The sequence below is a fragment of the Protopterus annectens genome, chromosome 7.part0, assembly GCF_019279795.1.
Source record: "Protopterus annectens isolate FY-2018-M chromosome 7.part0, PAN1.0, whole genome shotgun sequence".
NCBI classification, from domain to species: Eukaryota; Metazoa; Chordata; order Ceratodontiformes; family Protopteridae; genus Protopterus; species Protopterus annectens.
In genome coordinates, this window is record NC_056739.1 from 377,977,728 (window position 1) to 377,991,001 (window position 13,274).

The 13,274-nt window shown below is 39.7% G+C and overlaps 1 protein-coding gene across 1 annotated transcript in view; it reads left to right on the forward strand.

The window, feature by feature from the left end:
• Window positions 1-13,274, forward strand: part of FMOD (fibromodulin) — a 178,604-nt gene that overhangs the window by 153,078 nt on the left and 12,252 nt on the right. The window lies entirely within an intron of this gene.

Below are 13,274 nucleotides of genomic sequence, written 5' to 3' on the forward strand. Positions count from 1 at the left end.
GCTGTGGTTTTGTGAGCCAGTCTGCATAGGGCATGTGTTTGAGGGCAGTATCACTCTTTGTTAGGTATGTCTGTGGCCTTTCCACTTGCTGTAGTTGTCATGTGAGGTAGATACCACATGGGGCATTGTGAGGAGTAGAGGGGTACACTGACCTATATTTCCCTAGATGACACACCTTTTGTGATGACACGTACCACGTAGAGAGATAACAAGACTAATGTGGCACTGTGATTATCAAAGGGGAGCCTACTGTCCATCTGTGTCCCATGTTCCCTTCTCACATCTTCAGTGTTAGGCAGGCTAACACCTATGTGGTAGTTACTGCGTAAAGTGTTTTGGAATGGGGTATGGCACTGCAGTATCAACACTGGTGTTCAGCCCATGCCTTGGTCAACAGGCACCTGTTGCAGTACATATGACCCCATGTCTCCCCCTCTCTCTCTCTCTATGTGTATATATATATATATATATATATATATATATATATATATATATATATATATATATATATATATATACATACATATCTATATATATCTATATCTATATCTATATATATATATATATATATATCCATATATATATCTATATATATATCCATATATATATATCTATATATATCTAAATATATCTATATCTATCTATATATGTATATATGTATTTATGTATATATCTATATATAGATCTATATATCTATAATTCTATATATCTATATATGTGTATATATATATATATATATATATATATATATATACACACACACACACACACACACACACACACACACACACACACACACACACACACACACATCTAAGCATCCATTGCTGTACATATAGCTGCACATATAGGCACATATACTGCCCACCTGTCATGGATATGGATGTCAATTATGCAACCGTTGTGAGACATACGGTTATGTAATACTATTGCACAATGTTGTGCAGAATGCATTCTGCTGTCAGGCCGTATAGCTGTAGCTGGCCTCACTGCCTGTAGCTCAGTCCAACAGCGTTTAATCACCACATGACATATACCGGCACTGCTTGCTGTCTGCAATGCCACACACTACAACCTACATACATATGTGCACATAGCAGCCTTCAACAACATACACATGTCCAGCCTTCACTAACAGTTGCAGTATGTCCCTTGCCCTATGCAAATGTGCATGTACATATAGATACGGACTGAGGCCACATATGGATGGTTCACGGTATGTAGAGTACCCTTCAGACACATCATTCGGATGTCAGCAAATACATATCTGTTACATACCTTACCTTTGTATTACTCACCTCCGTCTGTTGTAGGTGTTGATTGTTCTTGTGTTTGTTGTTTTTTTTTTTTTTTTTTTTTTGGTTTTAGTTTCCTCTGTGTGTTGGTCTTTCTTTTCAGTGGCTGTCTCCTACTGCCTGTTTGTATCCGTCTGTCTGTCTGTCTGCCTCTGTCTGTCTCTCGCTCGTGCTCTCAATCTCTCTCTCCCAGTTGGTGCAATGATATTATTGCATGTGTGGACAGCAGATACAGGCTGCTTTTCTAGGTATCTGCACATGTGCATGTGATGGCCTATGCACCAATTGGGGCCCACCATTTAGTAATTGCATGCAGCCTACTGTGTGGTAATTGTAGTTCTCACTGTGCTTTCAGGACACTGCTATAAAATGATAGGTTAGGTAGGCATAGCCCTTTCAGTTTTGCAAGGTGGGGACCATGCTTGTTTGCTGTGGTCACTGTTGTGTCAGTCACAAGGTTGGTATATGTCTCATATCTGAAGCTGGGTTGTAGCCAGTGAAATGCATGTTGTACTGAAACCTGAGTGTTTCTTCTTCCAGTACACTCTTCTCAGTGTGTAGGTTTACTTACACCTCCTAATGCTAACACTGGATACATGGGAGTATGTACTTTCTTTTGGAATTAGAGAATTAACTGGCATAAAACAGTACTTATTGCAATGTATTCCTATGGCTTTCCTATTTTCCCTTTACATTCACTCCTTGTAATGCATGTTATATTTCTTTCAGCACCAAGTTATTGTATGTCTGCTGTAGCTTAGTGGTATGTCATGCAGACTGGTGAGTTTAAGGTATTGGATTTGAGACTGACAAGGGTATTTTATTTTGCTGCTGAGCAGTACAAGGGCCTTGTCATACAGAGTGACTGACTAAGGTACTTTTAAGCAGTTGTAAGCGGGTTTGCATGGGTTTGCATGATGCATAGCGATGCTAAGCTAAGCTTAGCTTAGCTTATTGTATTTTAGCAATGCTAAGCTAAGCTTGACTTAGCTTATCATATCTTAGCAATGCTAAGCTAAGCGCACACATGTGCACACTGGTGTAAACACGCTTACTACTGTTTACAAGTGCTCACTCCCACTAACCCCCGCACTCATTTCTTTGACAGAAAAGTAAATGCGGAGATAGGAATGTGGTGATAAAGGGTGCACAAAGAGGGGAAGACAGTAGGGAAACCAGCTTTGGATGTACACGATGGGTGTGGAGAAGGTCCATAGCTGCCCATTTCTTTACCAGCAACAGCTGTGCATATGCAATACATTAGGTGGGATATTTGAAACCTTACACCCCTGAGAGAGGGGTGAGGACAACTAAGTATGTTGTACTACCAATTATGAATATCAGGCACATGTACTGTTTGTGAACTGCTATACTGTCATTAGTACGTTACTCACTTCTGAACAGTTTGTGGTTTGTTTGTGTTGACATTAGCACAGTCTGCTCTGGACAACTGGACATATTTCTGTACTGTGTTTGCCTACCTACACCCTTGGTTGTGCCTGACTACACGGGTATAAAGTACCTTTGGGTAGGGGTGCAGAACTGCAGAGTGCATTATTTATTATTGTGTGATGTTTATCTTGCTGAACATGTAGAGTTGCTGTGTACCTGTAAGTCTATAAAGGCTAGTAATCTGTCTGAGTAGCTCCCACCTGTGGACATATCCAGATGGTAGACAGAGGTTAGCCTAGTATTCATTGACTGTGCACCACACCAGTCTTTTCAGCACCTGAATAATGGCATTGTCACAGGTGGTTGCTAGCAGTACATGGCTACATCCTTTGATATATCTGTGTTGTACTCCTACATAAGGGCATGCTTGTGGAATTCATTCTACAGCTATTCGCAGACTGTGTAACAGCAGACAGGCAGATATGCCTGTGTGTTTCTGACACCTCCAGGCCTCAGATACTTTCAGGTATATATTTGAACAGCCTCAGGGAAAGGTACATATCAGTGGGATACACCTGTGATATATTTCAGATATTTTGCAGTTGAGGCTTTGGGGTATTCAGAGCATATGTATTACTACACCATTTCTGACGTGCAAGCAGTGTCTACTCTCACTTATTGACGTTTATCAATAAGTGGGATTCCCCACCTTTCTGCCTACTGTTAGTACATTTCACAGGGAGTCAGAGGGGCACAGCTAATATTTGTTTGCAAATCAGGGACATCCCTGTATATCAGTCACAGTTGGGAGGTCTGGCCTCTGACCTATTCAAATATGCCAGTGTTTATCCTGCTCTGATACTGTGTGGGGTTTGTAAGGTGCTACTGTAACATTATTCCCTACTAGCATGGCTGCTTCTCTTATGACACTCATGTAATGCAATTCCACAGCAATTGCTGGTAAAGATCCACAGAACAAGCTTTGTGTTATGGCCTTCCTATTTCCCCTTTACATTCACTCATTGTAATGCATGGTATATTTCTTTCAGCAGCAAGTTGCTGTATTTCTGCTGTGGCTTAGTAGTACTTCATGCTGTCTAGTGAATTCAAGGTCTGGGGTTCAAGACTGACAGGGGTATTTTATTTTTCTGCTGAGCAGTACATGGGCCCTGTCATACAGAGTGACTAAGGCACTTTTAAGCAGTTGTAAACGGGTTTGCCAGGGTTTGCACGACGTTTAGCAATACTTAGCTAAGCGCACACATGAGCACACTCATGCACCCCCGCTAATACTGCTTAAAAGTGCATACTCCCGCTAACCCCCACACTAATTTCTTTGAAAGAAAAGAAAATGGGGAGATATGAAAGTGGTGTAAATGGAGGCACAAAGAGGGAAAGACAGTAGGGAAACCAGCTGGGATGTGCAGGAAGGGTGTAGGGAAGGCCCATAGCTGTCCATTTCTTTACCAGCAACAGCTGTGCATATGTTTGTAATTTGGTGTGAAATTTGCAACCTTCCACCCCTGAGAGAGGGGTGAGGACAACAGAGTATGCTGTAGTGCCAATTATAATTCTCAGTTTACATGTCTGGCAGACATGTGTGCGAAATGGGCAGCTATGTATGGGGCATAATTTTTTTGTGGGAACATATTGCCCTTTTTTTTATTTTTTTTATCAGGTGAGAGTGGAATGCGAGGTAGGGGATGTAGGTATATTTGGGGAGGTAGGTTGGGGAGGTAAACAGACAAGACAAACAAGACACATACAGGGGCAGTATTTGACACAAGGGGTGGGTGAACACAATTGACGGGGAAGGTTGTTTGGAAATCGCAAGCCCATGAGCCCACAGATGGTAACAGTGGAACTGAAATCCCCACCTATGGGCAGTCACCACTGCACCTTCACAGCCCCGAGGGTGACTGTGCTGGGGGTTGAGTAGGACGGGCAGGCTCACCCGAGAGACGTGCCACTCTCGCCTTGAGCTGGCGTAGGGGATCAGCGACTGAACGCTGGATCTCCCTACGCACCACAGCCCGGACCCTTCTAAGGGTGACAGGTGGCCCTTCTCCGCCCATGCTTGCATGGGGGGGACGAGCCCCATCCCCTGCAGTGCTTCCACCTGAAGGTGGCACAGGACCAACGGAGGAGGGAAGCCCGGGCTAGGCACCGGAGCTGCTGATGCCAGGTGCACTCGCCAACTGAGGAGGGACAGGTGGGTCCGCGGGGACCGGCCTTCCCATACATTCTGTGATTAGGTGTGTTTAATTACAACATAAACAACAGCATTCCAGATTAGTTGTAACAGCATGCAGTAATATTCCCATTAACCCAATGCTCCAAGGTTCCAACAGTTGAACAGCAAGTATAACACATGCATATATTGAACGACAGTGGATATTCCAACAGCATGCAGGGATGTTTGGTAGCAACAGGCCACCATGAATGTGATGTTTGAACAGGGCACATGCAACAACATGAATACAAATGTTTATAAAACAATAGGACATATGTCCCAAAAAATATTTAAGATTACACATACCCATTGAGGTGTGGAATTGCATGGTTTATGCACAAACAGTAGGATGTAGAAAAGAACCTCAGTTAACATGTTATAAATACTTTTACTCACACTACATTCCTAGTGACTGCAACTGTATATTCCCTACATGTATTATTACACTTGCGACCATGCATTAGGTTGGGTAATGGGTTCGGCTAGTTCGATTTATACTTGACCTATACTAACTGTCCAAGATGCTGATGTTACTGCTACATATTTCATGATTGCTTTTATATTTCTTTATCTATATTGGTTGTTTTTATATGACATTTTCACTTCAATTTGTACAGAACCCTGCATTTATGGAAGCACACTCACATTTCTGGGGAACATATTAGTATGCTACTCGTGTGCAAGATTTACTTATGCATGCCAGCCAGTAACTGACTGTTGAGGACTATATATATTCTTCACAGCTACTAGCACTTCCAACACCCACTTTAGAAGGGACTGCAGAACTCTGGGTTGCCAGCACTTTTTAAAACAGTACTATTTGTATAATGCAAGGGTACAACAACAATTCAAACTAAATGACACACACACACACTCCGGGTTTTAAACCTTTATTACTGACATTACACACTTTTCCACAGACTCACTCCTTTATTTGTTGTAACAGTGCATATGGAAGACATATTCAAGACAGATTAGACCTTTATTAATGGGTTAGAACACACTTTTTCAGGCTCAGTCACTTATGTTATATGACAGTACCTGCAGAGATTTTATTCCAGACATATGTTACCTTTCTTAATGGGTTACTACGCTCTTTTTCTAGCTCTATGAATTGTTGTATAACAGTACATGCAGAGGACTTATTCAGGCCATTTTATGGCTGTATTATTGTACTACAACACTTTATTTCATGCTCTCTCCCCTATTTTATATAACAAAACATGCAAAAGAATCACTAACCTGCCTGGTGGCGCAGCCTTTGCAGCCTATCAGCATAGGCTTGCTGATTCGCAGCACAGTCACCTGCAGCTGTAAAGTAAATGAAGGGATATTGAGACATACCTATCCATTATACCAACTCAATTATCAATTCTTGCATACTGCATTCCATGGCTACATACTCAGTCATCATCCTGCATCCCACAGGCCTCCTGGATCCATTGGTTCAAGCGGTCCTCCTTCCGTCTCTTCAGGTCTGCATGGTGGTGCCGGACCTGCTCACCGGTGAGAGGAATGCCTGTGGCACTGGTGAGGTCATGAGCTAACCGGTTCCAAGTCTCAGCCTTGTATTCTGTCCCTTGGAACTGGCCCTGCAGGAGTCTGGACTCATGACAGTGGACAAGGAGCCAAACCATGTATTTCGACTCCTCGATGCCCCAACGCTGCCATTCTGACTGCAAATGTGAGCTACAATCAGTTATGGTGAGTATTCCCGCCTATGGGACTTAAATATGATGCATTTCCCACACATTTTTGTGATTGGCTGTTTTTGAAAATTCTAAGCTGACTGCAGACCTGCTTAGCAATGGTTAATCTACCATTTCTAAGTATATGTATGTTAATAGTGGCTGTTTCTCCTAAGCTGTCATGGCTTAGTGGTTCTGTACTTTGATTATGATGCACAGGGTCCTGGGTTCGAACCTTGTCATCATTTTATTTTATTACTGTCTAGACAGGCTAGGGGTTGCGGCTGCGTTTAAGCATCTTAGCTCTATGTTGCTCCCCGGTGCCCAACAGTGCCCTGTTTGGTGCGGCGCACACATCTGCGCAAACACATTGCGCTGGGTAAAACAGTTTTAAACTTTGGGCAACTCTATTGTGCTGGGTAAAGCACTATTAAACTATGGGCAACTCTGTTTAGCTGGGTAAAGTGCTATTAAACTATGGGCACCTCTGTTTAGCTGGGTAAAGTGCTATTAAACTATGGGCACCTCTGTTTAGCTGGGTAAAGCGCTGCTTAAGAGCAGGCTATTATATATCTGGATCCTTTAAAATATATATTTTGTTCACTGATTCATTGGCCATTTCACTGCTTTTAATAATATTTTAATCATATATGTCTGATATTATTTCAAATACTGATTTAAAACATAAATAAGAAGGGGAGTGGTGGGACTCAAACCGTGAATGCCACCTCTTTGTGCATACGCTCTACCATTATGCTATTGCTCTTTGGTTTAGTTTGCATAAGTAGTTCTTATATGCTCTTCAATGTCACAATTGCTAACTGTGGTTAAGCAGTGGGCACACCCGCGCAAACAAGTGCAAATACGGGCAGCTTTATTGTGGATTTAAAAAAAATAAAATTAATTTTTTACATTTTATAACTGTGATGGGGGTTTACAGTCCAACGACAAATAGCAGATAGCAAAACAAAAACCAGAGCGTCAGTAAAAAAACACTTTAATAATGAGCAAAGCTTTCGGAAATAATCCTTTGTCAATACTAAAATACATGAGTACATTCTCCATATATATAGGTCCCAGGATAGTCATATGACCGACAGCCAAAGTCATGTGACAAATATTCAAAGCATGACAGACAAAAATAAAAACTTTATAAGTTTAAAATACAGATTCAATATATATATGACAACTAAAAACAATACATGTAAAAGATCAAAATATATAAACCATATCACAGCTTAGTTCTACTAAGCTTAATAAGTATAGGTTTAATACTAACCATACTGTTTAAGCCAGGGGGAGAGTCACTAGCCAGTCTTAAAATCCATCCATATTCTTCGGTTTCAAGGGCATTATTTATATCTCCACCCCTAACAGAAGGATGTATAGAATCTATAGCCCTAAACTTAAATGTATGCCCATTCCCACAATCCATAATATGTTTACACAGTGCATTTCTATCTATGTGCCTCCTGATGTCTGATTTATGTTCTATGATTCTTTCCTTCAACTTCCGTGTAGTTTTGCCTACATAGAAGGAATCACAGGCCATGCAGGTAGCTAAATATACTAAGTGTGTAGTGGTGCATGTTGCAGATGTGTAAAACTTAAATTTCTTATTGGTTACTGGGTGCACAAAAAAGTCACTATTCTCATCAATAATATTTTCACAACAGGAGCAGCTATAACATTTGTATGTACCAAAGCTAGATGAAACAGGAACATGGGTATTGGTAGGAAAATCCTTGTAACATAGGACATTCTTCATAGTCCTCATATTCCTGTAAGCGAAGTATGGTCTATTCCCTAGAATAGCTTTCAAGTCATCACTAGCCATAAGAATTAGCCAGTTATTACTAATAATCTGTTTAATTAGAGGTGTTTTTAAATTAAATGAAGTTACATATCTTATAAGTGTTTCCTGTGGAGTGGATGTATCATCAGCCCTTATCTCAAAAGTGGAACCAGAGAAAATCGGCTTCAACATGATCTCCCTATCTTCTAACAGTTTCATCTTCTCATTAAGAACCAGCACATCACTATACCCACTAGAGGCAAAGTCAATCAACATATCATCCAATTGTTTATAAAATTTATCATTCTCAGTATTATACCGACTCAACCTACAAAACTGTGATCTTACAGTACCTCTAAAAATGTGGGGAGCATGCATGCTGGTAGCATGAGTATATCTGCCTGCACTAACATCCTTTCTATGTAGGCTCGTGTTGATAATATCCCCAATATCATCTTTCCAATGAGTATTGTCCCATATGAATATCATGGCACAACTGTTTCTCTTGTTTTATGTCATTTAGATGCATTTATATGCTATTCCGCTTACTCAGTGCACGACGCATCACGTTACCCACCAGATTTTAAGATTTTATCCAAGGAATGTCCATGTAACAAGATGTTTGTACTCTTCCATTGTTTCCTCTCCATTATCTAGTGATTCTAGTTTATTGTTTTTTTAACTGGGATGTCATTCACAGCTTTCTTCTCTCTCTCTCTCGCTCTCTGAAGCTATAACCTACTAAATGTTTGGGAATGCACAGCAGTGAACCTGTATAATCCCAGAGTGAAAACGTTCTTACTAATGCCTGGAAAAAACAAAATGAGCATGAGTTCCTGCACTCATTAACTATGTTTAAAAAAATCTTATTTAATATACTGTAGTTGATAAGGAATAAAAAGCTGATTAGTGTTTTAAAACATGATGAATACACAAACCAGAGTCACTGGAAAAATTACAGTGTCCAGACCTCATCTTATTAAACAGTAATTCTGAGTACTGTCATGCTGCATAAATGCAAGCAAGATCTTGAACATGGAGGTAGTGCATTCTCTGATATTATCAGGGCACGCAATGTACTCTGTCAAAAAAATAGAAAACACATGCACAAAAAACATGAAATCAAAGCAACGTCTACTCTGATCATATAATTTTTTTTTGCTATAGCTAGAGGTGCTGGGGCATTACGATAACATAGGACATCAAGATATAGCAAAATATATGTTTTTCAGTTTCTGAACATAGTGTCCTTTGTAAATATTACAGCTGTCTCAGTCTATTGATTGATATTCACAGATGTTTTAACTTAGAAATGCCTTCTGGTACTAACTAATGGACGAATGGCTTACGTTGCTCTTAGAAATATGTTACACATAAGTGCTGTTAAGCAGTCCAGCCTGTAGGCAAAATGCTAACAAAAACGTGCATGTCATGGAAATAAAAAAGCACTCATATTTTTGCACATACTTAATCAGTGCTCTAACTTTCCTTGACAGGATAGTCTCAGAAACAGATGTTTTAGTCCTGTCTGTACACTTCAGCTTATGAACCTCTGAGTCTGTATACAGAAGGAAAATATTTAAGTCCTTAATAAACTGACATGTCTGCCAGCAGATGGTGCTGAAAACAAGTGAGCTTTAGAAACGTCAGTACCAAGTAACTTTTGAAATGTTCCTTTGGAATATGGTGCCCTTTCCTGTCTGGTTGGAAATGGGCCAGTTAGAGGTACCTGATTCACTGAATGTGAGAAACATAGCGTAAAATGAATTAATACTTCCACTAAAAAATTCAAATGAGCTGAACTGCTTTAGTTCTTGCTATAATTAAATATAAGAGAAAGACAAGTACAGAATAATAAAGGGGGGGGTATAATGTAACAGAACTCCACCCTAGTATGGATACCTGATGGTGTATTTGCATTTTCTATTATTTTTCAATCTGAATAACCAGTATATGATAATGGCTCCAAAGTATGTATAGAAATTTTGTTAGTTTACAGAGATCTGTAGCCACATCAGTGTCTTATTCCAGGTGATGCACTTGAAGAATTAATGCCAAACAATCAAACAATACAGCACTATACCTTAACTAATATATTCAAGTTGGGTAATGTAGCAAAAATGATGAGACGTGTCAAGATAGTAGCACCACATGTAACATGAAAACTGCAAACAGAGGGTAAGGAAAATGATCAGTGCTTAATCATACTAAGAGACAAATAATGATTAAATACGCTGTTTAAGAATCATTTATTTTCATGTGCACCACCAGAAATAACAGTACTTTCAGTACAGCAATCAGGTAAGCTAAAATAAGTGTGCTGGCCCAAAGTGAAGGTTTACAAGCAAGGTCTGTGTGTGTGTTCACTTAGTGCTGCAAAGCAGTATGAGAAAAAGGTGATAAAGCTAGAGAAGTAGATAAGAATCTGGATAGAAGAAGGATAGATAATACACTGGAGTTCAGAGCATGTCTCAGCATAACTTATGTGGAACTTCATGTATGAAGGTTGATATTTAATTAAGAATTTGGGGACCATCTTAAAGGTGGCTTGTTAGTGATCCCATAAGATGGAGAAGGAAATGACGTTTCAGTGACAGAGCATAAAAAAATCTTACTCCATGATTTGAGCAGACTTGTAGGAAGAATATCTAAATTAAGGGGATGTTGGGGCATACTTACAACCTTCATAATGGTGAATGATATACCCAGGGATCCTTTTCACTCCAGTTTTACTGTTCTTCCACACAGGTTGTGCATTCTGGAAAAATCCATTTTAGTTTCCATTTCTGAGAAACCCTCCTTAAAAATCAATTTTTTAATTAATTTCAGCAGTATAGAACTATGGTATTATTAATTCCTTTTTTTCATAAGGTCATACTAGACTGTTGATCATGTGGATGATTTGTAACATACTCTCAAGGTCCCATTTCATCAGTACCCTACAACATGAGGAACTGCTACCTAATTTGCTCTCATTTCAATGAGATACTGGGGGAAAGACCAAGATGAATTTATGATTTCTCATGCTTCACCTAGGTTGCACTTAACGAGGGTCGAGGAATTACATTATTTAATATCTAAGAAAAGTCTGTTACTTGAAAGTGTGATGCTTTGAGAGACAGAGAGGTTTATACTGTGGATGAAGTCTGGTTCCTGTGAGCAGGTGTTTAAGGTGTTGCTTGCTTTGCAGATGTGTAGGAAGTCATATAGGACTGTATCATTGAAGGCTTTGTAGACGAAGACACCCTCCTTCAAGATTCTGTAGGAAATAAAGTGGAGAAAGAGAGAAAGTAAGTGCTTTAAAGCAGTCTGTGTAGCACAAAGAAGACATACAATTTATGCTCATAGTGAGGAAATGTTGTAATGTTTCAAGCTGAGTCATAGGTTTAAACAACTGCATACTGAAAGTGGCACTACATTCTGTTATGGGCCTGATGAGGGATAAGGGATAAGAAGAAAGAGTAGGTAACTCTTGATCCAGAAGATATCAATATGGAAATCTGTGTGGGAGATTAAAGGATTTCCTAACAGCACTGGACACTTGGTAAATGAATAGTTTACTGTGAATGAAAGAACCTAGGTCCATAACAACTGTGTCAATTTTCAAAGGGGTGCCTTCTGTGTGATAGGTTCACAAATGCCCATGTCCACCAAATAAAACAAGACTACATTTCTTGGCATTTATCTTATGGTCTAGGCACCACATTCTTTTGTGTTAGACTCTCCTGCAGAATCTGTAAGTCAGCTGGAGAGTTTGACAGCTCTGAGATGACAGTCATCCACACACTTGTTCAGCAGTAGCTCCTTATCAGTCATGACATCAGAAAGCTAAACAGTCTAAAGAAATGGCATACAGATGGTTCCCTGAGGGATACCATTAGTAAAGAAGATTTTCTATGAAAGCATGTCTCCAACGCTAAACAGCTGGCTTCTGTTAGTAAGCCTCTTCAGTATACTGCAGGTAACATAGAGGTATAAATTTAGTCTGGCTAGCTTTTCAGTAAAGACAGATGTGGGATGGTATCAAAGTCCTTGGCCAGGTTAAGGTAAGCACTGTAAACCAGTATGCCTACAACCCATGCATCAGAGACTTATATGAAGAAGTCCACCAATATTAGGAGACAGAGTGTACCTTTAACAATCCCACACTGGTTAGGGACAAGACATTGTCAATGGTAATGAGCTTCATAATCATGCACTCCACTCTTATATATATATATATATATATATATATATATATATATATATATATATATATGATGAAACTTATAGATCTGTAGTTACTATGGTCAGTAGTGGATCCTCCCTTGTGCACTGGAATGTTTACAGTAGTCCTACACACCTCTGATATAAATCCACTGGAAGAGCTGAGACTGAATAAGTTCGGGAGTGTGTCTATAAGGCTGTGCTTAGTGCTGACAAGAAGGTAGTCTGGTACATTGTCTGGACCATAGAGCTACTGTTTGGCTTTGCACAGATCCATCAGGGCTGGTTTTGAAGTGACCTGTTGGGGATTTGTAAGCATGCTAAACTGTAGGGGAAAGCTAGGGGATGATAATACTGCAAAGTTTGAGTTAAATTTATTAGCTGCTATGTTGGTTAGATCTTCAAAGGATGAGTATGTGTTGCTGCTATGTATTACCTTAAGTCATTGTTGGGTATTGCTTTTAAGGTTTCTAACAGCTGAAAAAAGACTTTGTGGTTTCCTGAACATAAGTGGCAATTTTGGGTTCATATTTAACTTTGAAGGATTTGATTTGGCTTTTGAGTTCTTTGTTAATCTGTTGAGTTGACTTATAGAGGCTGAGGTATTTATGTCTGCTCATACGAGCAAAAATGTATTTCTCTTATTGTATACTTTGGTTATAGAA